The sequence below is a fragment of the Theropithecus gelada genome, chromosome 7a (assembly GCF_003255815.1).
Source record: "Theropithecus gelada isolate Dixy chromosome 7a, Tgel_1.0, whole genome shotgun sequence".
NCBI classification, from domain to species: domain Eukaryota; kingdom Metazoa; phylum Chordata; class Mammalia; order Primates; family Cercopithecidae; genus Theropithecus; species Theropithecus gelada.
The window spans coordinates 18,309,116-18,333,839 of NC_037674.1; the positions used below are offsets into that span (position 1 = coordinate 18,309,116).

Genomic DNA, 24,724 nt, shown 5'->3' on the forward strand with positions numbered 1-24,724 from the left:
GTGGCGGGCGCCTGTGGTCCCAGCTACTCGGGAGGCTGAGGCAGGAGAATGGCGTGAACCCGGGAGGCGGAGCTTGCAGTGAGCTGAGATCCGGCCACCGCACTCCAGCCTGGGCGACAGAGCCAGACTCAGTCTCAAAAAAAAAAAAAAAAAAAAAATAAATAAATAAATAAATAAAAATATAAGCTTCCACCTGGGGGAAAAAAAACTAAACTCAAAACAAGCAGAGGAAAGAAACAAAAGGCAAAATAATAATAATGAAATTAAAACCAGAAACGTCATAGAAAAAAAAAAAATCAATAAGACCAAAAGCCGGCTCTTTATAAAGATCAATATAATTTATAACCTTTTAAGAAAACTGGGAAAAAAGAATACACAAATAATCAATATTAGGAATGAAACAGGGGTTATCACTATAGACTCCAAAGACATAAATATATGATTAGGAAATATAATGAACAACATTATACACAGAAAGTGAACACAACCATCAAAAACTACTACAATTCACCCAAGGTGAAAGGGGCCTCCTTAATAGTCCTACTGAAAAATATGGGCATGATACGGTTTGGCTGTGTCCCCACCCAAATCTCATCTTGAATTGTAGTTCCCATAATCCCCACATGTCATGGGAGGGATCTAGTGGGAGGTAACTGAATCATGGGGGTGGTTACCCCCATGATGCTGTTCTCATGATGGTAAGTGAGTCTCATGAGATCTGATGGTTTTATAAAAGGCAGTTCCCCTGCACACGCTCTCTTGCCTGCTGCCATATAAGACGTGCCTTTGTTCCTCCTCTGCTTTTCACTGATTGTGAGGCTTCCCCAGCCATATGGAACTATGAGTCCATTAAACCTCTTTTTCTTTACAAATTACCCAATCTCAGCTAAGTCTTTATTAGCAGTGTGAGAACGGACTAATACAGGCCTAGATTTTTTTTCCAATGGCAAATTCTACTAAACATTTAAAGAAAAAAATGAAACAAGTTTTATACAATCTCTCCAAAAAAGAAGAGGAAAAAACACTTCCCATCTCATTTTATGAGTCCAGCATTAACCTGATATTAAAACTAGTCAAAGGTTGGGCACGGTGGCTCATGTTTGTAATCCTAGCACTGTGGGAGGCGAACGTGGGTGGATTGCTTGAGCCCAGGAGTTTGAGAACAGCCTAGGCAATATGGTGAAACCTCATCTCTACAAAAAATACTAAAAATTAGCTGGACGTGGTGATGCACACCTGTAGCCCCAGGTACTCAGGAGGCTAAAGTGGGAAGATCACCTGAGCCCAGGGAGGTTGAGGCTGCAGTGAGCCAAGATACCATCACTGCCCTCCTGGCTGGGCAGCAGAGTGAGATCTGTCTCAAAAAGAAAACAAAAAATAATAGATCCATATCCCTTACAAACACAGACATGAAAATCTCTCATAAAATAGTAGCAAACTGAATCCAGCAATATCATACAACAAATAATACACCACAATCCGGTATGGTTTATCCTGGGGATGCAAGGCTGACTCAATATTCAAAAATCAATTCATGTAGTACAGCAGATTAATAGTCTAAAAATGAAAACCACATGACCTATCATGTGATACAGGAGAAGCATGTGACAAAATTCAACATTCATTCATGGTATAAACTCTCAGCAAACTAGGAATAGAAGAGAATTTTCTAAACCTGATGAAGCACATCTAAAAGAAAAACAAAGTTCACACAAACTCAGTTTTAAGACAATTCCAACTGAAATCTAAGCAGAATGTTTCATATAAACAAGCTGACTCTAAAATCTATGAGAATAAGCAAAAATTACCCAAAATCTTTATAAAAAAATAAAGTTAGAGGAAACACACTATATGATTTTAAGTCTTACTTAAAATCAAATCAGTGACCTATCTGCAAAGGGACAGAAATATAAACACATCAAACAGAATAAAGAGTCCATTGAGGGTGGAGGGTAGGAAGTGGGTCAGGATCAAAAAACTACCTATTGGATACTATATGTATTACCTGGATGACAAAATAATCTGTACACCAAACCACTAAGACACACATTTACCCAGGGAACAGATCTACACATGTACCCGCCTTGGACCTAAAATAAAAGTTAGAAAGAAAAAAAAAAATGTATACATCAAAAAGATTTTTTTAAAGTCTCCAGAAATAGACACACACAGATATGGCCAATTCATTGTTTAAGTTCTTTTAAAAATTTAGATATAATGCACATACCATATAAGTGGCCATTTTAAAGAATACAATTAAGTGTTTTGTAGTATACTCACAAGGTTGTATATAACCATTGCCATTATCTAATCCCAGAACATTTTCACCATCCCAAAACAAAACCCCATACCCATTAGCAGTCACTCCCCATTCCCTTCTTCTCTCAGCCCCTGGCAATCACTAAATCTTTCTGTCTGTATGGATTTGCCTATTCTGGGCCAAATGATATTTGACAAAGACGCAAAGGCAATTCAATAAAGAAAAGACAGGCTGGATGCTGTGGCACATGCCTGTAATCCCAACACTTTGGGAGGCCAAGGCCTCAAGTGGATAACCTGAGGTCAGGAGTTTGAGACCACCCTGACCAACATGGAGAAACCCTGTCTCTACTAAAAATACAAAATTAGCTGGGTATGGTGGCGCATGCCTATGATCCCAGCTACTCGAGAGGCTGAGGCAGGAGAATCGCTTGAACCCAGGAGGCAGAGGTTGCAGTGAGCTGAGATCATGCCACTGTACTCCAGCCTGGTGACACAGCAAAACTCTGTCTCAAAATAATAATAATAGTAATAATAATAATACAGAAAAGATAGTCTTTTCAACAAATTATGTTGAAACAATTGCTATCTCCATATGTAAAACACAAAACCTCTGTCTAAATCTCACGCTTTACACAAAATGTAACTCACAACGTATCACAGATCTAAATGTAAATATACAACTTTTAGGGCAGGCAAGGTGGCTCACACTTGTAATCCCAGCACTTTGGGAGACTGAGGAAGGACGATCGCTGGAGGCCAGGAATTTAAGAACAGCCTGAGCAACAGAGCAAGACCCCATTTCTACAAAAGATTAAAATAAAAACAATTAGCCAGGCACGGTGGTATGTGCCTGCCTATAGTCCCAGCTACTGGGAGGCTAAAGCAAGAGGATCACTTAGAGGCCAGGAAGTCAAGGCTGCAGTGAGCCATGATCATGCCACTGCACTCCAACATGGCCAATAGTGAGACCGTGTCTCCAAAAAAAAATAAAATAAATAAATAAAAGTAAAAGATTTAACATGTAATAGGTTTATTATTATTAAAATTTTTTTTAATTTTTCAGTTTTAGCTTTTTTTTTTTTTTTTTTTGAGACAGAGTCTTGCTCTTGTTGCTCAGGCTGGAGTGCAATGGCACGATCTCAGTTCACTGCAACCTCTGCCTCCTGAGTTCAAGAAATTCTCCTGCCTCGGCCTCCCAAGTACCTGGGATTACAGGCGCCCGCCACCACACCCAGCTAATTTTTGTATTTTTAGTGGAGACAGAGTTTCGCCATGTTCGCCAGGCTGGTCTCGAACTACTGACCTCGTGATGTGCCCGCCTCGGCCTCCCAAAGTGCTGGGATTACAGGTGTGAGCCAGTGCACCTGGCCAGTTTTAGTTTTTAATATAGTAACTATCAATAGATATAAATCCATGTTAAAGAATCTTTACAGTACCAATCATTTTTAAGATTAGTAGGAGGTCCTGAGAGTTTGGGAATGACTAGATTATGTAATAGAGATCTATAATCATTTTTTTTACTATTAATAACCTTGATTTATGATATATATTTGAATGAGTAAACACTTTTTAATACTCTACTATCTGAACTTTTACCAATCATTCTTTCAATAAACAAACACTTGACAAGAACCCTGACAATAGCTGAGGGAAATATGAGATGAGTAAGTAATGCTCCCTAGCCTTTTAGACAGGGTGGCAAAAAGATCTGATCTCCAAGGCAGCAAGACACACTACAGTTGAGAAGGATCCTGAAGCAAAGTCTGGACTAAAAGGAAAGGATGTCATTATCGATTAGTCGGTCTCGGAAGGACAATGGCAACATTCATCCATTCGACATTTATTGAGAACATATGATATGTTTTAGGCATTTTTCTTTAGAATAAATTCACAAGGAAAACCCATACAAGAGAGAAGACAATGATAAAAATGTGCAAGTTGGACAGAAGATGTACAAGAGGTAACTTATCTAATGAATCTGAGAAAGCTGAACTTATACCAGTAGTGGTACACACACACACAGAACTTCCAATCAGCTTCACTACTCTTAAAAAAAGAGATAATCAGTCAGGCGCAGTGGCTCATGGCAGTAATCCTAGCACTTTGGGAGGCCAAGGCAGGCAGATCTGTTGAGCCCAAGAGTTTCAAATCAGCCTGGAAAACTTGGTGAAACCCCATATCTACAGATATGGTATAAAAAATGAGCCAGGTGTGATGGTGCCTGCCTGTAGCCCCAGCTACTTAGGGGGCTGGACCAGGGATGTCGAGGCTAACTGCTTATGATGGCCTTCTCAAGAAAATGGGTGAGGGGATGACAAACAACTCTGCAAATGAGTAATCAAGGTTCAAGTTGTCATGATAATGGTTATTTAAACCACTCATTTTGCCATAACTAATCCATGACCAGACCAAACAGAAAATACTGTACTTCTGGCCAGGTGCAGTGGCTGATACCTGTAATCCAGCACTTTGGGAGGCTGAGGCAGGAGGATTACCTGAGATCAGAAGTTCAGGACCAACATGGCGAAACTCCATCTCTACAGAAAATACAAAAAATAGCCAGTCATGGTATCGTGTACCTGCAGTCCCAGCTACTCGGGAGGCGGAGGTTGCAGAGAGCCGAGATAGCGCCACTGCACTCCAGCCTGGGTGGCAGAATGAGACTCTGTCTCAAAAAAAAAAAAAAAAAGCATTGATAGAGTCATAATAACTTAAACTCTGACTACTGGCCTAAACTCTGACTACTGGCCTAACCAATATTAAGATATAACATTATTGGAAAAATAAAAGGATCTAACTGTGTATGTGTAGTAGGAATGAGACGGGCAGTGAAAAAGTTAAATCATCTTCCATAGTGGAAAGCTGGTAGATAATGACTAAAACTGAACAATTAATCAGCAGCAACACAAGCATCTTAGTTTGAGATATGGAGGTAAATACCAAAAGTACTAAAAGTGAATACTTCCCAAAGGATGAAAAATGGGACAGAGTGGAGAAGCCAGAAGACTCCTTTTTTAATAACAGCTTGTATATAACTATTAAACTTTTAAAATTATGTGCTGTTAAAACTCTAATAATAAAAACTAAATTTAAAAAGCAATTTGTGGCCGGGCGCGGTGGCTCAAGCCTGTAATCCCAGCACTTTGGGAGGCCGAGACGGGCGGATCACAAGGTCAGGAGATTGAGACCATCCTGGCTAACATGGTGAAACCCCGTCTCCACTAAAAAATACAAAAAAATAGCCGGGCGAGGTGGCGGGCGTCTGCAGTCCCAGCTACTTGGGAGGCTGAGGCAGGAGAATGGCTAAACCCGGGAGGCGGAGCTTGCAGTGAGCTGAGATCTGGCCACTGCACTCCAGCCTGGGCGACAGAGCGAGACTCCGTCTCCAAAAAATAAATAAATAAAATAAAATAAAATAAAAAGCAATTTGTAGAACTTTTTTTTTTTTGAGAGAGAGAGAGACAGAGAGGGTCTCACTCTGTCACCCAGGCTGGAGTGCTGTGGTGTGACCTCAGCTCTCTGAAAACTCCACCTCCTGGGCTAAAGCATTCCTCCTACCTCAGCCTCCTGAAAAGCTGCAACTACAGACACATGTCACCATGTCTGGCTAAATTTTTTTGTATTTTTTTTGTAGAGATGGGTTTTACTATCTTGCCCAGGCTGGTCTCGAACTCATGAGCTCAAGCGATCTGCCTGCCTCAGACTCCCAAAGTGCTGGGATTACAGGCAAGAGCCACTGTGCCTGGCCAATTTATAGAACATTTAAATGCAGAAAGTTTTTCATGCCTGTAATCCCAGGACTTTTGGAAGCCAGGGTAGGCAGATCACTCGAGGTCAGGAGTTCAAGACCAGCCTGGCCAACATGGTGAAACCCCATTTCAACTAAAAATACAAAAATTAGCCAGGTGTGGCCGGGCATGGTGGCTCACGCCTGTAATCTCAGCACTTTGGGAGGCCGAGGCAGGCGGATCACAAGGTTGGGAGTTCGAGACCAGCCTGCCCAACATCAGGTGAAACCCCATCTCTACTAAAATACGAAAAATTAGCCAGGCATGGTGGCATGTGCCTGTAATCCCAGCTACTTGGGAGGCTGAGGCAGGGGAATCACTTGAACCCGGGAGGCGGAGGTTGCAGTGAGCTGAGATCTGCCACTGCACTCCAGCCTGGTGACACAGCAAGATTCTGTCTCAAAAAAAAAAAAAATTAGCCAGGTGTGGTGGTGGGCACCTGTAGTTCCCAGCTACTCTGGAGGCTGACACAGGAGAATTGCTTAAATCCAGAAGGCGGAGGTTGCAGTGAGCCAAGATCACGCCATTGCACTCCAGCCTGGGCAACAAGAGCGAAACTCCATCTCGAAAACAAAACAAAACAAAAGAAAAGAAAAGAAAAGAAAAGAAAAGAAAAGAAAAGAAAAGAGCGCTCTACCTTGGATGACAGAGCAAGACTCCGTCTCAAAAAAAAAAAAGAAAAAAAGAAAAAAAAGAACTTCTATTTTCTCTTTTTTCAGATGGGGGAATTCCTCTTTTGTAAATTTACTACAGAAAACATGTATTTTTACAATTAGAAGGAAAACTGGTTTTAAAAGATAAAATATTTAACTCTCCCATACACGGTCAAATGATTTTCAACAAAAGTCCCAAGATCACTCAAGGGGAAAGGAAAGTCTTTTCAACAAATGGTGTTGGAGAAACTGGATATCCACATGTAAAAGAAAAAAGATGGACTCCTACCTCACACCACATACAAAAACGTACTCAAAATGAAGCAATAAACTAAACCTAAGAGCTAAAATTATAAAATTATTAGAGGAAGGCCGGGCACGGTGGCTCACACCTGTGATCCCAGCACTTTGGGAGGCAGAGGCAGGTGGATCACCTGAGGTCAGGAGTTTGAGACCAGCCTGGCCAACATGGTAAAACCTCATCTCTACTAAAAATACAAAAAAGTAGCCGGGCGTGGTGGTGCATGCCTGTAATCCCAGCTACTCGGGAGGCTGAGGCAGGAGAATCACTTGACCCTGGGAGGCAGAGGTTGCAGTGAGCTGAGATCGCACCATTGCACTCCAGCCTGGGCGACAGAGCAAGACTCTGCGTTGAAAAAAAAAAAATTATTAGAGGAAAACATAGGGGTAATGTATTTCAGACATTAGATTTGACAATAATTTCTTGGATATAATACCAAAACAAAACAAAAAATAAATTTGGACTTCATCAAAATTAAAAACTTTTGGCCAGGCACAGTAGCATGTGCCTGCAGTCCCAGCTACTTGGGAGGCTAAGGTGAGAGGATCTCTTGAGCCCAGAAGTTCAAGTCCAGCTGGACAAATAGTGAGACCTCATCTCTAAAAAAAATAAAATACAAAAAAATAAAAATTTAACTAAAAAATTTTTTAAACTTTTGTGCATCAAAGAATACTATCAACAGAGTGAAAAGGCAACCCACAGAATGGGAAAAAATATTTACAAATCATATATCTGATAAGGGATTAATATCTAGAATACATAAAGAACTCCTAAAACTCAACAACAAAATAACAACCTGGAAGAAATGAACAAAGGACTTGAATAGACACTTGTCCAAAGAAGATATACAAATGGTCAATAAACATGAAAAGATAGCCCCAACATCACTAATCATTAAGAAAATGCAAATCAAAAGCACAATGAGGGCCAGGCGCAGTGGCTCACGCCTGTAATCTCAGCACTTTGGGAGGCCGAGGCGGGCAGATCACCTGAGGTCAGGAGTTCGAGACCACCCTGGCCAACATGGTGAAACCCCATCTCTACTAAAAATACAAAAATTAGCCGGGTGTGGTGGAGCACGCCTGCATTCCCAGCTACGCGGGAGGCTGAGGTAGGAGAATTGCCTGAACCCAGGAGGTAGAGGTTGCAGTGAGCCGAGATCACGCCATTGCCCGCCAGCATGGGCAACGGAGTGAGACGCCGTCTCAAAAAAAAAAACAAAACAAAAACAAAAAAACACCACAGCCAGGTGCAGTGGCTCACACCTGTAATCCCAGCACTTCGGGAGGCCGAGGTAGGCGGATCACCTGAGGTCGGGAATTTGAGATCAGCCTGACCAACATGGTGAAACCCCGTCTCTACTAAAATTACAAAATTAGCTGGGTGTGATGGCACAACAGTTCACTTCCATTAATATGGCCATTATAAAAAATAAATATGGCAGATGCTGGTGAGGATGCGAAATCATGTGAAATGGCTAGTGAGCCATTCTGCATTGCTAATGGGAATATAATATGGGACAGTTGCTGTGAAAAACAGTGCGGCAGTTCCTCAAATAACCAAACAGGGCCAGGAGCAGCGGCTCACGCCTGTAATCCCAGCACTTTGCTGGGCCGAGGTGGGAGAATTGCTTGAGCTCAGGAGTTTGAGACCACCTGGGCAACGTGGCAAAACTCTTCTCTACAAAATATGCAAATATGAGCAAGGCATGGTACCGTGCACCTGCAATCTCAGCTACCAGAACCCAGGAGGCAGATGTTGCACAGAATGGAGATCGCACCACTGCACTCCAGCCTGGGCAACAGAGTGACACTCTGTTTCTTACAAAAAAAAAAAAAAAAAAGAAAGAACGAAAGAAAGGGAATTATTTTAATTTTTTTTTATTTGAGATAGTCTCGCTCTGTCGCCCAGGCTCTGTCACCTAGGAGCCACCGTGCCCGGCTGGGAATTCTTACCCATGCTAAAATGCAGATAAACCATAAAGACATCACACTAAGTGAAATGATTCAGCACAAAGGGACGAATATTATATGATTCCACCTATAATAGGTATCTAGAGTAATCAAGTTCAGAGACAGAAAGTAGAATGATGGTTACCAAGGGCTATGGTGAGGGGGTATGGAAAATTAGTGTTTAATGGGTATGGAGTTTCCTTTTAGGAAGATGAAAAAGTCCTACAGACAGATGGTAATGATGGTTGCAGAACAATGGAAATGTACTTAAGGCCACTGAACTGTACACTTAAAAATGCTTAAAAAGAAAATCGTATGCATATTTTACCATAATAAAAGGAAAGTTTAAATTTTAAATAAGACTACCAGGCACTCCTCAGATGTAACTATAAAAGCCAAATAATTTTCACTATCTCACTCTAAATTACCAGTGGAAAAATCATGGGACAAATGGTATCCTGGGTGGAGTCCTTCAGTACACTGAAATAAATCTAAGAATAGACCTGTCCCAATTGGGAACCGAACACTAGGAGAAAGACCAGGAATTCTATAAGACACCAGGTTTGGCTGACTGCTTCTAAAAATGGCTCTCAATGACCCTCAACTCCTGCTATTGATCCTTTCCCTTGAGTGTGGGCTGTATCTAGTGACTTACTGCTAATGAACAGAATACAGCAAAAGTGATACGATGTCACTTCCCAGATAGGTTATAAAAGACTGTGACATCTATCTTGCTCACATTCTCTCTCTCTGGCTCTTTCCACTTACTTGCTCTGATTAAGCAGGCTGCCATATCACCCTATAGAAAGGCCCACATAGCAAAGAATTGAGGCAGCTTCTGCTAGAAGATTACATGATTCTGCTTATAACAGACCAATAGCTAGCAAGGAACTGAGGCTCTCAAACGAACTATAGGAATTGAATCCTGCCAACAACCATCAGAATGAGCTTGGAAACAGATCCCTCCAAAGCTGGGCCTTGTGATGGCCGCAGCATACCTTGATTGCAGCCTATGACTGACCCTGAAACAGAGTATCCACCTGAGTCATACCCAAAATCTTGACCCATAAACATTGTGAGATAATAAATGTTGTTGTTTTAAAACACCAAGTTTTGAATAATTTGTTATGCAGCAATAGATAACTATATACCAGGCTTCACTGGTAATAGGGTGATAGTTTCTCAAAGTTATGCACGACCACCGGTTCCTTTTTTGTTCTAGACTATGGATTATACCTGAAAAATTAACAACTTAGCTACAGTACCAATACTGCCAATAATTATTTTAGATTTATTTTTTCAGTAAGACTTATAATAAAAAAAACTTGGTGCAAGAAAACTAGAAATTAAAGAAATTAAAGAAAACAGAAATTAAATAAATTCCTCCTTAGTAATATCCTTAATGACCTAACATAGGAAGTAAATAGCAGGCTAATGAATTCTGACAAAGATGCTAATTCTGGAGGTGTTGCCAAACAAACCAAAAGAAGATCAAAATATGAACAGAACATACTAAATAGAGATTCAATTTGTAAATGCAGAATAACATGTGGTGAAAAGTCATTTGAAAAAATTTGTTGGGTAGAAAAAGACTAAGAAAATAGCCAACAAATTAATAAGTAAACACTGACAATCCCCTAGATTATAAACTCCTTGAAGATGGAGACACACATCATAATCATTATCCTCTGCCATAACCAAGTATTGAGCTTTGCAGTTAATCAATAGATATTTGGCAAAGTTAATTAAAGGGCTCAAAACGAGACATCAAACTGTATGTGTATATATATATATACACACACACACACACACACATATATACACATTTTTTTTTTTGGATGCAGGGTCTTACTCTGTCGCCCAAGCTATAGGGCAGCGGTGCAACCTTGGCTCACTGCAACCTCAGCTTTCCAGGCTCAAGGGATCCTCCCACCTCAGCTTCCCAAGTAGCTGGGACTACAGAAACACATCACCATGCCCGGCTAATTTTTGTATCTTTTGTAGACACAGGATTTCGCCATGTTGGCCAGGCTGGTCTCGAACTCCTGGACTCAAGCGCTATCCGCCCATCTTGGCCTCCTAAAGTGCTGGGAGTACAGGCCTGTGTCACCATACTTGGCCACAAACTGTATGTAACTTAAGTCATATGGATTCACATATACAAATAGAGTAAAAAAGATAAAGTAGAACAAAAATAAGAATAAGAGGCACAAAGGGAAGTTTTTTGTCGTTTTGTTTTGAGATAGGGCCTCACTCTGTCACCCAGACTGGAGTACTGTGGCATGATCCCAGCTCATTGCAGCCTTGACCTCCTGGGCTCAGATGATCTTCCTGCCTCAGCCTCCCAGGTAGCTGGAACCACAGGTACACACCTACCTAAATTTTTGGAGAGACAGGGTTTTGCCATATTGCCCAGGCTGGTCTCGAACTCCTGAATTCAAGAGATCTTCCCAAAGTGCTGGGGTTACAGGCATGAGTCACCATGCCCAGCCAGGAAATATTTTTTAAATTGTATAGAAACTTCAAGAAATATAAGCCAGACCAAACAAGACTTAACGAAAAGAACTCCCTAAAAGAGTATTATCTGAGATATTAACATAACACTACAGTAAGTTTATTGTCTTCTAACTTGAGGAACTCCTCACAAAATAGAGATTAAGACCAGACTACTGTACCTAGATTCAAATTCTGGCTATTGGGCCCATTACTTAACTTCTCTATACCTCAATTTTCTCATCTATTAAAAAAAAAAGGGGTAATGACAGTTGCTAAGCATTAAAAGTTCTAAGATATATGTAAAGTGTTTATTCATCACAGTGCCTAGTTCACTGACTGTGCTCAATAAAATTAGCCGGGTGTGGTGGCTCACACCTATAATCCCAGCACTTTGGGAAGCCAACATGGGCGGATCACCTGAGGTCGGGAGTTCGAGACCAGTCTGACCAACATGGAGAAACCCTGTCTCCTCTAAAAATACAAAATTAGCTGGGCATGGTGGTGCATGCCTGTAATCTCAACTACTAGGGAAGCTGAGGCAGGAGAATTACTTGAACCTGGGAGGTGGAGGTTGTGGTGCTCTGAGATCACACCACTGCACTGCAGCCTAGGCAACAAGAGCAAAACTCCGTCTCAAAAAAAAAAAAAAAAAGGTAGTCATTACTTAACTAATTCTGCATGTTTCCTAACCAACAGAAGAGAAATGGTCACATTCACAGACATATTACTGTCCAAAACAGGTCCGGAACCACTTAAATATTAAAGGAAATTATCATTTTTGCACAGAGGCCCAGAATTGAAACTATCATACAAATACTACTTATCAAATTCATATAAAAATATTTTTGTCAGCAAAAGAAAATTACCTTACTAATATTATTACAAATTAAATTACAGCATTTGCATTGTTATAATTTTACTTTTAAAGTTATTAGTAATAGAAACACCTCTATCTTTCACCATACACAAAAATCAAATCAAAATGGATTAAAGACTTCTTGAATCTAAGAGCTGAAACTATGAAACAACTAGAAGAAAACACTGGGGAAACACTCCAGTACACCGATCTGGGCAAAGATTTCTTGTGTAAAATCTCAAAAGCACAGGCAACCAAGGCAAAAATAGATAATTGGGATTACATCGAACTAAAAAGCTTCTGCACAGCAAAGGAAACAATCAACAAAGTAGACAACCCACAGAATGGGAGAAAATATTTGCAAACTATCCATCTGACAAGGAGTTAACCAGAATATATAAGGAGTGCAAACAACTCAATAGCAAAAAAATTAAATAATCTGATTTTTAAATGGGCAAAAGATCTGAATGGACATTTCTCAAAAAAAAAAAGACATATGGGCCAAGAGCAGTGGCTCATGCCTATCATCTCAGCACTCTGGGAGGCCAAAGCAGGAGGATCACTTGAGCCCAGGAGTTTGAGGCCAGCCTGGGCAATACAATGAGACCCCACCTCATTAAAAGAAAAAAAAAAACACACACACACAAATGGCCAACAGGTATATGAAAAAATGCTTAATATCACTAATCATCAGAGAAACGTAAATCAAAACCACAATGTGGTATCGTCTCACCCCAGTTAAAATGGCTTATACGAAAAAGGCAGTAACAAATGCTGACAAGGATATGGAGAAAGGGGAACTCTCATGCACTGCTGGTAGGAATGGAAATTAGTATAGCCACTATGGAGGCAGTATGGAGGTTCCCCAAAACAACCAAAACTAGAACTTCCATATTATCCAGCAATTCCACTACTGGGTATACATCCAAAAGAAAGGAAATCAATACAGCAAAGAGGTATCTGTACTCCCATGTTTACTGCAGCACTATTAACAACAGCCAAAATGGAATCAACCTAAGTGTCTATCCGGATGAATGGATAAAGAAAATATGGAATATTGGCCGGGCGCGGTGGCTCAAGCCTGTAATCCCAGCACTTTGGGAGGCCGAGGCGGGTGGATGACGAGGTCAGGAGATCGAGACCATCCTGGCTAGCATGGTGAAACCCCGTCTCTACTAAAAATACAAAAAAAAACTAGCCGGGCGTGGTGGCGGGCGCCTGTAGTCCCAGCTACTCGGAGGCTGAGGCGGGAGAATGGCGTGAACCCGGGAGGCGGAGCTTGCAGTGAGCCGAGATCGCGCCACTGCACTCCAGCCTGGGTGACACAGCGAGACTCCGTCTCAAAAAAAAAAAAAAAGAAAATATGGAATATTATTCGGCCATAAAAAAGAATGAAATGTTCTTATTTGCGGCAACATGGATGCAACTGGAGGCCACTACCTTAAGTGAAATAAGCCAAGTACAGAAAGACAAATGTTATATGTTTTCACTCATATGCCAGAGCTAAAAGAGTGAATCTCATGAAGACAGAGAGCAGACTGGCAGTTTATCAGAAGCTAAAAAGGGGAAGGGGAGGGGGAAGAAAGGGAAAAAAAAGAATATAAATGTATTTATTGTTACTGAACTGTACATATAAAGTGGTAAAGATGGTAAATTATATTTGCATGCTTTACCTCAATTTAAAAAAAATTTTGGCTGGGCATGGTGGCTCACAACCATAATTTCAGCACTTTCGGAGGCCAAGGCAGGTGGATCACTTGAGCCCAGGAGTATGAGACCAGCCTGGACAACATGGCAAAACCCCATCACTACAAAAAAAAAAAAAATTAGCCTGGCATGGTGGCATGTGCCTGTGGTCCCACTACTCAGGAGGCTGAGGTGGGAAGATTGCTTGAGCCCAGGAGGCAGAAGTTGTGGTGAGCCAAGATCATGCCACTGCACTCCAGCCTAGATGACAAAGTGAGACCCTGTCTCAAAAAAAAACAAACCTTTTAAAATAAAGTTAATATAATTAGTTGATCAAAAAGGAAATAAAAATAAACCAATGCCACCCACTATTTTTAGACTGGCAAAAGTACAGATTAGGACAGGCAAGGTGGCTCACACCTGTAATCCCAGCACTTTGGGAGGTGGAGGTGGGACGACTGCCCCAGAGTTGAAGACCAGCTTAGGCAACATAGTAAGATGCCATCTGTACAAAATTTTAAAAATTAGGTGTGGTGGCATGCATCTATAGTCCTAGCTATTCAGAAAGCTGAAGCAGGAGGATCGCTTGAGCCTAGGAGTTCAAAGTTGCAGTGAGCCATGATTGTGCCACTGCATTCCAGCCTGGGTAACAGAACAAGACCCTGTCTCAAAAAAAAAAAAAAAAAAAGTATGGATTAGTTCTCAAATGTGTTTTAACTTGAAGCAAATTTTGAGTACTCACCTATAGAAAAGAGGCATTATCATAGTTAATATCACAGAAGAAAGTATTTAAATTAAAAAGTGAGGACTTTTGTACACCTCTAGTAGGAATATACTTTGTTGTTGCATACTAATCGTCCAGTGTGCATGCTAAGGGAATGTACTTTGAAAATGGTATTGTACTGTATTATAAAAGAAAGCTGAAGATATGCATACCCTGTGACTCAGCAACTCCTTTACTAGGTATATATCCTAGAAATACCTTTTCCCTATGCACACCAGCAAACAGGTACAAGAATGTTCAGTCACATTGTCCATAAATGGTAAAAACTACAAACAACCCAAATGTCCAGCAAGAGAAGAATGGATAAATTACAGTATATTCATCCAGTATATACATTCATATAGCAGCTTCTTACTGCTGCCGTAACAAATATGACAAATTTAGTGGCAAAACAACACAAATTTATATTCTAATAGCTCTAGAGGTCAGAAGTCTGGGCTTCTACTGGGCTAAAGCTCTAGGGAGAATTTATTTGCTTACCTTTTCTAGCTTCTAGAACCCACCTGAATTCTGTTTTGTTTTTGTTTTTGTTTTTTTGTTTTGTTTTTTAAGAGACAGGGTCTCACTATGTTCTCCAGGCTAGAGTGCAGTAGCTAGCTATTCACAGGCTCAATTATTACACACTACAGTCTCAAAGTCCTGAGCCCAAGCGATCCTCCTGCCTCGCCTTCCAAATAGTTGGGAATACAAGTGCACCACCAGGCCCAGCTTACCTGAATTATTTGGTTTACCACCTCATCCCCCACCTTCAAAGTCAGTAGTATAATATCTTCAAATCTCTCTCTGACCCTTGCTTCCACTGTCACATCTCCTTATCTCTCTCTGACAAAGTATATGCCTCCCTCTTATGAGCACCCCCTTGTGATTACATCGGATCCACCCAGATAATCAAGGAAAATCCTCCTCTTGCAAGAGCCTTAATTTAATCACATCTGCAAAGTCTCTTCTGCCACATAAGTTAACATATTCATGTGTTGGGGATTATGACATGAACATTTTGGGGGGCCATTATTCCACTTACCACAAAACTACACTAAAAAGAAAATGAAGAAAATGTTGCTATACTGAACTATATGAATCTCACAAACAACACTGAAAAAAGTTAAGCAAGACAAAATAATATACACAGTATGAGCCCTTTTACAGATAAAAGTTCAAAAATAAGCAAAACTAAACTACATTAAATGGAGATGCAAATATAGATTGTAAGTTTATAAAGAAAAGCAAAAACATTATTATCACAAATATCATAAGAATGGATAGCTCTGGGGTAAAGAAAGTAGGTGAAAGCCAGGCAACTTACACCTGTAGTAATCACAGCTACTAGGGAGGCTGAGGATCACTTGAGTGCAGAAGTTTGAGACTAGCCTAAACAACATAGGGAGATCCCATCTCAACAAAGCAAAACAAAAAAGGCAGGTGAGATCAGGAACAGGAGTCTGAGATGCTGGCAATGTTTTATTTATTGAACACTGGCTTTATAATTAATTATTAATTAAACTGCACATATATGTTTTATATACACCATGATTAATATAGCTTATAAAGAACAGTAACAGGCTGGGCACGGTGGCTCAAGCCTGTAATCCCAGCACTTTGGGAGGCCGAGTCAGGTGGATCACGAGGTCAGGATATCGAGACCATCCTGGCTAACACGGTGAAACCCCGTCTCTACTAAAAAATACATAAAAAACTAGCCGGGCGAGGTGGCAGGCACCTGTAGTCCCAGCTGCGCAGGAGGCTGAGGCAGGAGAATGGCGTAAACCCGGGAGGCGGAGCTTGCAGTGAGCTGAGATCCGGCCACTGCACTCCAGCCTGGGCGACAGAGCGAGACTCCGTCTCAAAAAAAAAAAAAAAACAGTAACAAATAATAGTTATACAAACCAGAAACAGAGAAAGCCAGACATATAATAGATTAGGCAACAACAATCTAGCAATGTGAGAGACAGCAGAAGAGTGCCCCATCTACACAATAAAAAAAAGCCAGCTAACCTGTGAGTTGAGCATGAAGTAGAAATATAGGTTTGGAATAAAGAAACAACCTTAGAAGCATGCACACAATTTACATCTTCCTAATAGAGTACACATTCCTTGAGGTCAAGAGCATCTGCGCATTCAATTGTATTCATCTAGCATCTAGCCTAATACCTACCATAGAACCTTTCACCTCCCATACGGCTGAATGAAATTAAATAGTCCTTCGGCAAATAACTGGACAGTTGATTTGAAAATTTAACACATGCTCATTCAATAAATTGTCATGAATACATGGAAGAGAAAAAAGAAGCATAATGCATAGCTTGGCCCTTAATGAGTTAACAATCAGGGAAAGAAAAGTTATTATTTCAAAAAATAATTATTTCCAAAATAATATTTGAATGAGAACACATAATACAAAAACAGCAATTAACAGTAACTATCTGGGTTTAAAAGGCAAAAAAATAGGGACTCGGCACCGTGGCTCATGCCTGTAATCCCAGCACTTTGGGAGGCCGAGGCACACGGATCACGAGGTCAGGAGTTTGAGACCAGCCTGGCCAACATGGTGAAACCCTATCTCTACTAAAAATATAAAAATTAGCCAGGCATGGTGGCAGGTGCCTGTAATCCCAGCTACTCAGGAGGCCGAGACAGGAGAATCGCTTGAACCCAGGAGGCGGAGGATGCAGTGAGCTGAGACTGCACCATTGCACTCCAGTCTAGCTGACAAGAGGGAAACTCCATCCCCCCGCAAAAAAAAGGTAAAAAATAGAAAAAGTTAACCTACATCAATTTGTAAGGGCCAAATGCATACAAAAAATTGAACAGGGAGGTTAATACTAGCTAGGATTGTCATACAAAGTTTCTTACAAGAGGTGGATATGATTTGTAGAAGAGGGTCTGGTCAATTGCAAAATAGCCACATATTTCTCCCATTCCTGTACATACATCCCTTTGCAATGTGTCCTTGATACATATCCCATGGAGAGATAGGATTGTGTTGGGCACTGTGGCACATACCTATAATCCCAGCTACTAGAGAGGCTGAGGCAGGAAGATTGCTTGAGCCCAATAGTTTCAATCCAGCCTGGGCAACATAGCAAGATCTTGTCTCTAACAAAGGTAGATCATTCCTTTGGTTCCTTTCTCCTTCTCTGAAACTGGGGTTGGCCATGTGACTTGTTCTGGCCAATGGGACATTAGCAAACATGACCCAGAATCCAGAAAAGCACTTATACACTGGACTTGCCCTCTTTCGCTACTTTTGGAGCCCAGACTCATGAGAACAAACTCAAGCTAGCCAACTGTCTCATATAAATGAGAACAAACAAGACCAAAAAAAGTACTATTCAGCTAAGCCTAAACTGCCAACCCACAGAAAAGTTAACTCATAAATAATCACTGTTTTAGCATCTAAATTTTGGGGTGCTTTGTTTCAAGGCAAAAGTTAACTAAGGAGGTATGCAAAGGCACAGAAGAGGAAATAAGCATAACATACAAGCGCATGGGAAAATAAATGATAAGATTAGTCTACATCAGGGGTGTCCAATCTTTTGGCTTCTCTGAGCTACAGCGGAAGAACTGTCTTATACCACACATGAAATAAACTAACACTAACGATAGCTGATGAGTTAAACACACACACACATAAACACACACACTACAAAAGCTCATAATGTCTTAAGAAAGTTTACAAATTTGTGTTGGGCCACATTCAAAGCCGTCCTGGGCTACATGCGGCCCATGGGCCGCAGGTTGGATAAGCTTGGTCTATGTGAAAAGGGTGCTTATTGGGAGAAAGAATACATAGGCCTGAAAGTAAACTGAGTTCAAACTGCAAAAACCAGGCTAGGAAGAGGATGGATATCATTCTGTTTCGGTTGGCAAGGTGGCACAGGGTGGGCCTGAAGGCACCCCTCCAGGAACAGGAGGATGATATGATGTAAGAGGAAAAAAAGTCAACTTAGAAGACGATTACTATCACTGTTATCTCTCAGGCTAAAGGAATAAACTTCTCCTACATTTAGGAAGGAAACTAGATAATTCACCAAATAGCACCGTTTTATAACTGTTATATAGTTTATATAAGATTCTACTCTTTGGCCAGACCTGGTGGCTCACACTTGTAATCCCAGCACTTTGGGAGGCCAACGTGGGTGGATCACCTGAGGTCAGGAGTTTGAGACCAGCCTGGCCAACATGATGAAACCCCATCTCTACTGAAAATGCAAAAAAACATTAGCTGGGCATGGTGGCGGGCACCTGTAGTTCCAGCTACTCGGGAGGCTGAGGCAGGAGAATTGCTTGAACCCAGGAGGCAGAGGTTGCAGTGAGCTGAGAACGTGCCATTGCACTCCAGCCTGGGTGACAAGAGCAAAACTCCATCTCAAAAAAAAAAAAGTATCTAAATTGTTATGTTTTAAAATAAAACAAGATCATGTGTAGAAACAAGTTTACAAAGAGTACACACCTGCTAAATTTTTCAAGGCATCTGATATACTGATAAACAACAGAAATAAGGTGCAAGGGTAGGAAAAGCCCAATGGGATTTTGCTTTTGTTTTTCTTTTTATCCCATAGATCTTAGCAAGAGCTCCTCTGAAGAGTTAGTAAAAAGAAATGAAGATTTGTAAAGAACTCCATTTGCTGATGGCAAAAGAAGAGAAGGTAAGTTTATTCACCACTCATACTTCAACTGTTCTTTATAAACTTTCAGGGGAGGTAAATTATACTTCAGGCAACCTGCAATCTCTCTGAGCTCAGTAAATCTAGGTAAAATATCTATTAAAAGTAAAGAGAAGCTTTACAGGTCAGTATGGTTACAATTACTGACAACAAAATAAAAGAGTAAACAACCTAGTTTTCCTCTCCCTGGCTACCATACTAGCAACACATAAACAAATTCTTCCCTTACAGGAAGTACAGTGTAACTTACATGGCCAGATTGTTAAGGAAAACACTAAACATTCCTTGGGTAAACAAAATCATTCCTCAAGTAAAATCTACTATAACCAATAACCAAATCAACCGAGCAAAGCATTATGTCTGCGATTCCCACTAAGACAAAGAAAAATCAATACAGAACCTTTTCTGTATCTTCATTGCAATAACATTTTAAGTATATTAACTTCCTTTTTTTTTTTTTTTTTTGAGATGGAGTCTTGCTCTGTCACTCAGGCTGGAGTGCAATGGCACTGTTTCGGCTCACCGCAAGCTCCGCCTCCCGGGTTCAAGCGATTTTTCTGCCTCAGCTTCCTGAGTAGCTGGGACTACAGGTGTGTGCCACCATACCCGGCTAATTTTTGTATGTTTTGTAGAGACAGGGTTTCACCATAGTGGCCAGGCTGGTCTCGAACTCCTGACTTCGTGATCTGCCCGCCTAGGCCTCCCAAAGTGCTAGGATTACAGGCATGAGCCACCCCGCCTGGCCTCAACTTCCTTTTTTTAAAAACAGCAAAACTGGCCAGGCACAGTATAATATAATATATCCTAATCACTTGCACATTTAATGAATCACCTATAAGATGCTGGACCCTAGCTACAGAGACACTATAGCCATCTACTTGGAACACCTCTTTCTTGTAACCATGGCTTGTACTCTGGCTTCTGGTAACACAGTCCTAACTTCTCATGGTTCAAACAGAGAGTGTAAAAACATAACATAGGAATTTTGTCAGTATTCAAGCAATTGAGGCTTGGGAGAATCCAAAGGAGAAACCCATATTGGAGGGAGAACGGGGACTCTTTAGGACAGAACTCTTCCAAGTGTTCTTGTGTTCTGAAAGAACTTGTCTAAAGCTGTTTCAGGGGTTGTGTGGACATTTAATTCCAAATAGCCTTTTAAATTTAAAAACATTTATTTTTTCATTATTTATTTAATTATTTAACAAATTATAGGGATAATATATCCACTAGCCTCTGAACCTGGTGAAGTATGTAGAATGAACTGTGGCTGATGAAACAGAAACTTCTTCCCTGAACCCACCTCTTGACTGTTAGGTCTGTTAAATGTTCATGTCTGCATCTTCCCTTCACAATACTTGGAACACTTGTAATTCCTTCCTCTGCAAATGTCTGCTTCCACTATTTGTAAGCTACAAAAGTGAGCAGATTATTTATCTTGTCGGCTGTTAAATCTCTAACCCCTAGCACAGTAACATGGTAGATGCTTAGCAAGTATTCAATCAAGGAAAGAGGCTACTATTATACAGTAATTCCCCTTATCCATGGTTTCACTATCTGCAGTTTCAGTTACCCATGGTCAACCACAGTCCAAAAATATTAAATGGAGAATTCCAGAAATAAACAATTCATATGTTTTAAATTGTATGTTGTTTTGAGTATGGTGATGAAAAAAAAATCCATAAATACTGAAGGTATATTGCAATATTACTAATAAAATAAACAGAAATAGCTCCAGCTACATTTTGAGTGTCTCTCAAAAACCTCAACAAGAGCAAAAAATGAATACATGACTACAGTAATTTTGAGTAGCATACCCTCAAATTGAAAAGACTATTTGCTATATATTTATAAAAGAATATTTCCTATAGGAGTTTTTTTTAAGTGTGGAAAGAAGTAAGCTATAGCTGTATTTTCCATAATTCTCAAAGACTTTTTATTTTGCTGATCAACTCAGTTCGTACTAGTTCAATAATGATCATAAACACTTCCCCTTGTCATAGATTTTTATTTATTTAAGAGATGGGGTCTTGCTCTGTCACCTAGGCTGGAGTGCAGTGGAGCAATTACAGATCACAGCAGCCTCAACCTCTGATCCTCCCACTCTGTCTCCCTAGCAGCTGGAACCACAGGTGTGAGCCACCATGCCCGGCTAAATTTTTGTTTGTTTGTTTTTTGTAGAGACAGGATCTCCCTGTGTTACTTTGGCTGGTCTCAAACTCCTGGGCTCAAGTGATCCTCCTGCCTTGGCCTCCCAAAGTGCTGGGATTACAGGCATGAATTATTGTTTTTTTTTAAAGCAGCAAACGTTTATTAACTCACACAGTTTCTGAGGATTAGAATCTGAAAGTGTCTCAGGTAGGTGGTTCTGGCTCAGAGTCTCTCATGAGTTGCAATCAAGCAGTCATCTGGATATATGTTACTTTTTAAAGTCATAAAGCATATAAAAAAATTGGCTGCCCCCAACCAAAGTGAAATTTAAATTCCACAATCACAGCTAACTCGGATCTGTAATATTCATTTACTGTGAAAAACCAATAACTTATTGTTGCCATATTTTTAATGCACTTTTTAGAAGTAAAATACCTTCAAAAATTGTCTAAATTATACAAACTTCCCTTCTAGTATTACATCTAAAGATATTTGAAGCCCCACATAATTGCATTCAATTTGCTAAAGCAAATGAGGTCTAACCTCATGAAGATTTCCTGAAGTATTAAAATAATCAGCACTTAAAATCAAAAGAAGATACAAAAAACTGAAGTCATATATAATGCTGTAGAGAATTTACTAAATTATGTATTAACCATACTACAAGATAATGAGCAAGATATATTATTCTCAGTCAGCCCCCTACCAATGTACAAATTTGCATCAACTTGATATTACATATTAAATTAATGAAGTTATGGACTTCAATTTCTTCTACATGTCTAAAACTGGAAGAAGGGAAAAAGCATTTCCTAACATTCTATCATAAAAGAAAAATGTTAGAGAAACTTTCCTTTAAAACCATGCTTCATATGTCCCTTTCCGAGTCTTGATAAAATGTTATCATATAGGAAAACATAAGCTTCTAAATCAAAGATTTCCTTCAATGTTTTCAATTTGCATACATCACAATATAACATACACTTATTAATCTTGTATTTGTCATCATCACTGCTTCTTTCTTTAAAAAAAAAAAAAAAAAGGAAAGAAAGCCAGCAATACATAGCATTCAATTCCCTCGATAAGTTAAAATCATTTCCTCCCTCTATCCCCAAAGGGACGTTATTCTATTCCATTTAGCCAAAAGTACACAGCCAACATACCTTTGTGGTATACTGTGGCAAATCAGGGTTTAGATACCAATGCAACTGTTATGAATGGCTCTGAACCAAACATTGTAACAAAACACACTGAGTGGATCCTCCCTCTGCGTGTGTGTGTCTACATGTGCCCATTCATAACATGACCCTCCTACACACACAGAAACTCAATTTCTACTGAATAACAAAACATCTTCACTTTATTAAAAGTGTATAATAAAACTGTCCTCTTTAGTGTTCAAAGAAAGAACAAGTTCTAAAGTGATAAGAGAGAAGAGTTAATACCATCATTGCTGCTACCCATCAACTTTAATTCAAAGTACAACTCAATGTCATTTTTACCCCTACTGTAGCCTCGACGGAAACAAAATTAACTTCGCCGTAGGATAAAGTATCCTGGCATCCCAATGGATTATTTACTTCTCTGATTTGACAGAACATATACGTGGGTCTTTTGTCCCTCCCACAGCATCCCAGGGTGTCAACATCATCTCTGTCAAAGCAAATGACGAGCAAATCCCTCAGATCACTACTTCAGCACCCTAAGTACGAGAAAGTCGCGGCCTTCACTGTCGCTACAACACAGCAAACAGATTCCGTAGTCCCATGTTCCTTTCCATTATAGTTGGGGAGGTGGGTGGGAAATAAGCGCTCAGATTTCCTAGGAATCCTTCGTGTTCGGTGCTGGTACCAGGAGTGGCATAAGTACAAGTGATATGTGGGTCACCCACAGAGAGAGACGCAGAACGAAGCTTCATGACCCTCCAAGTTCAGTGAAGACACCCAAAGCCTCGGGCAAAACGGGGCGGCAGCCTTCGGGGAAATGGGGCAGAACCAGAACGATCTCCGAGATGGAGAGTGACGGGGTCTGGCACGAGCCCGGGTCTTGCAGCGACCTGAGAGTCCCCGGTACCCCTCCCCTCCTCAGCAGGCTCGGTCACTCGGCGAGGGGTGCGGCCGGAGGAGGGGGTCGGGACTGGGGGAGGGCGGCGCCCTGGGGGGTCGGGGGGTGTGTCCTACCTGGGCCGTTGGCGGACGCAGGGGTTTCTGGAGGAGGGCTCTGGTCCAGCTCAGGACCGGGACCGGCGGGGGTTAACCCTCAGCAGGCGGGACCGCCACTGCCTGCCCATCCCCCGCCGCCGACTGCGGCCGGACCCGAGCGCGGCTTCCAGGGCCGGCCGGCTGGGTAGTTCCCTGGGGTACCGTCCGCGTTTACTGGCGGCGGCGGCGGCTGCTGCTGTTACTGCTGCTGCCGGCTCCCCCAAGCCGCTGCTCTTGTGCCAGCACTTGCTCCCCCTCCTGCCGCCGCCGCCGCCTCGTCCCCACCGCTCCCATCGCCGCTGCGGCGACTACTGCAGCGCCCGCTGACCCGACCCGACGTTATTCTCCCCCCTCGTAACCCGACACAGCCTAGCCCACCTGCCCTGCCAGCGCGCACGCCCACCTCTCCGCTACAGGTGCTGATTGGAGAGTGCGTTCCGAACTCCCAGCGTCGATTGGCTAATCCCATTGCCTATCACGAAGGGGGCGGAGAGTCGGTCAGAAACCGTCTCCGCCCCCCACCGGAGAATTGCCGCTATCTTCAGGTTTGCCTGAGAGGGCGAGTTACCGGGAAAGGAGCATCACAATGGCAGCGCGCATGCGCCTAGGAATTCTGGGCCTCGTAGTTCCAGCCACAGCCGCAACTCCCCGCCCGTCCCGAGGAGAGAAGTAGGGCTTCCGAGACAAGTAGTTTGCGCACATAGGTGTTTTCCTAGCGTGACAGTTAAATTCATTATAGAGGGATGGTTGGGACCCCAGGGTTGGGCTTTTCGGAATAAAATCGGAAATGCTTTGTCACGATACGAAATTACACACTGAGGCAGTCGCGATGAAGGGCCCAAATCGTGAGGCCCTGCAAGCCTTAAGGATCCATCCTCTTCCTCAGCGTCAGCGCTGCCAGGATCCCGCAAATTGGCGCCGTCCCCAGAACCG

The 24,724-nt window shown here is 41.5% G+C and overlaps 1 protein-coding gene across 1 annotated transcript in view; it reads right to left on the reverse strand.

Annotated features, from left to right (window-relative positions):
* Positions 1-24,167, reverse strand: part of TTBK2 (tau tubulin kinase 2) — a 185,221-nt gene extending 161,054 nt beyond the window's left edge. Inside the window, exon 1 of the mRNA XM_025390617.1 lies at positions 23,771-24,167. The gene's annotated coding sequence lies outside the window, so the exon portion shown is untranslated. The remainder of the gene's footprint in view (positions 1-23,770) is intronic.
* Between the last annotated feature and the right edge of the window lie 557 nt (positions 24,168-24,724).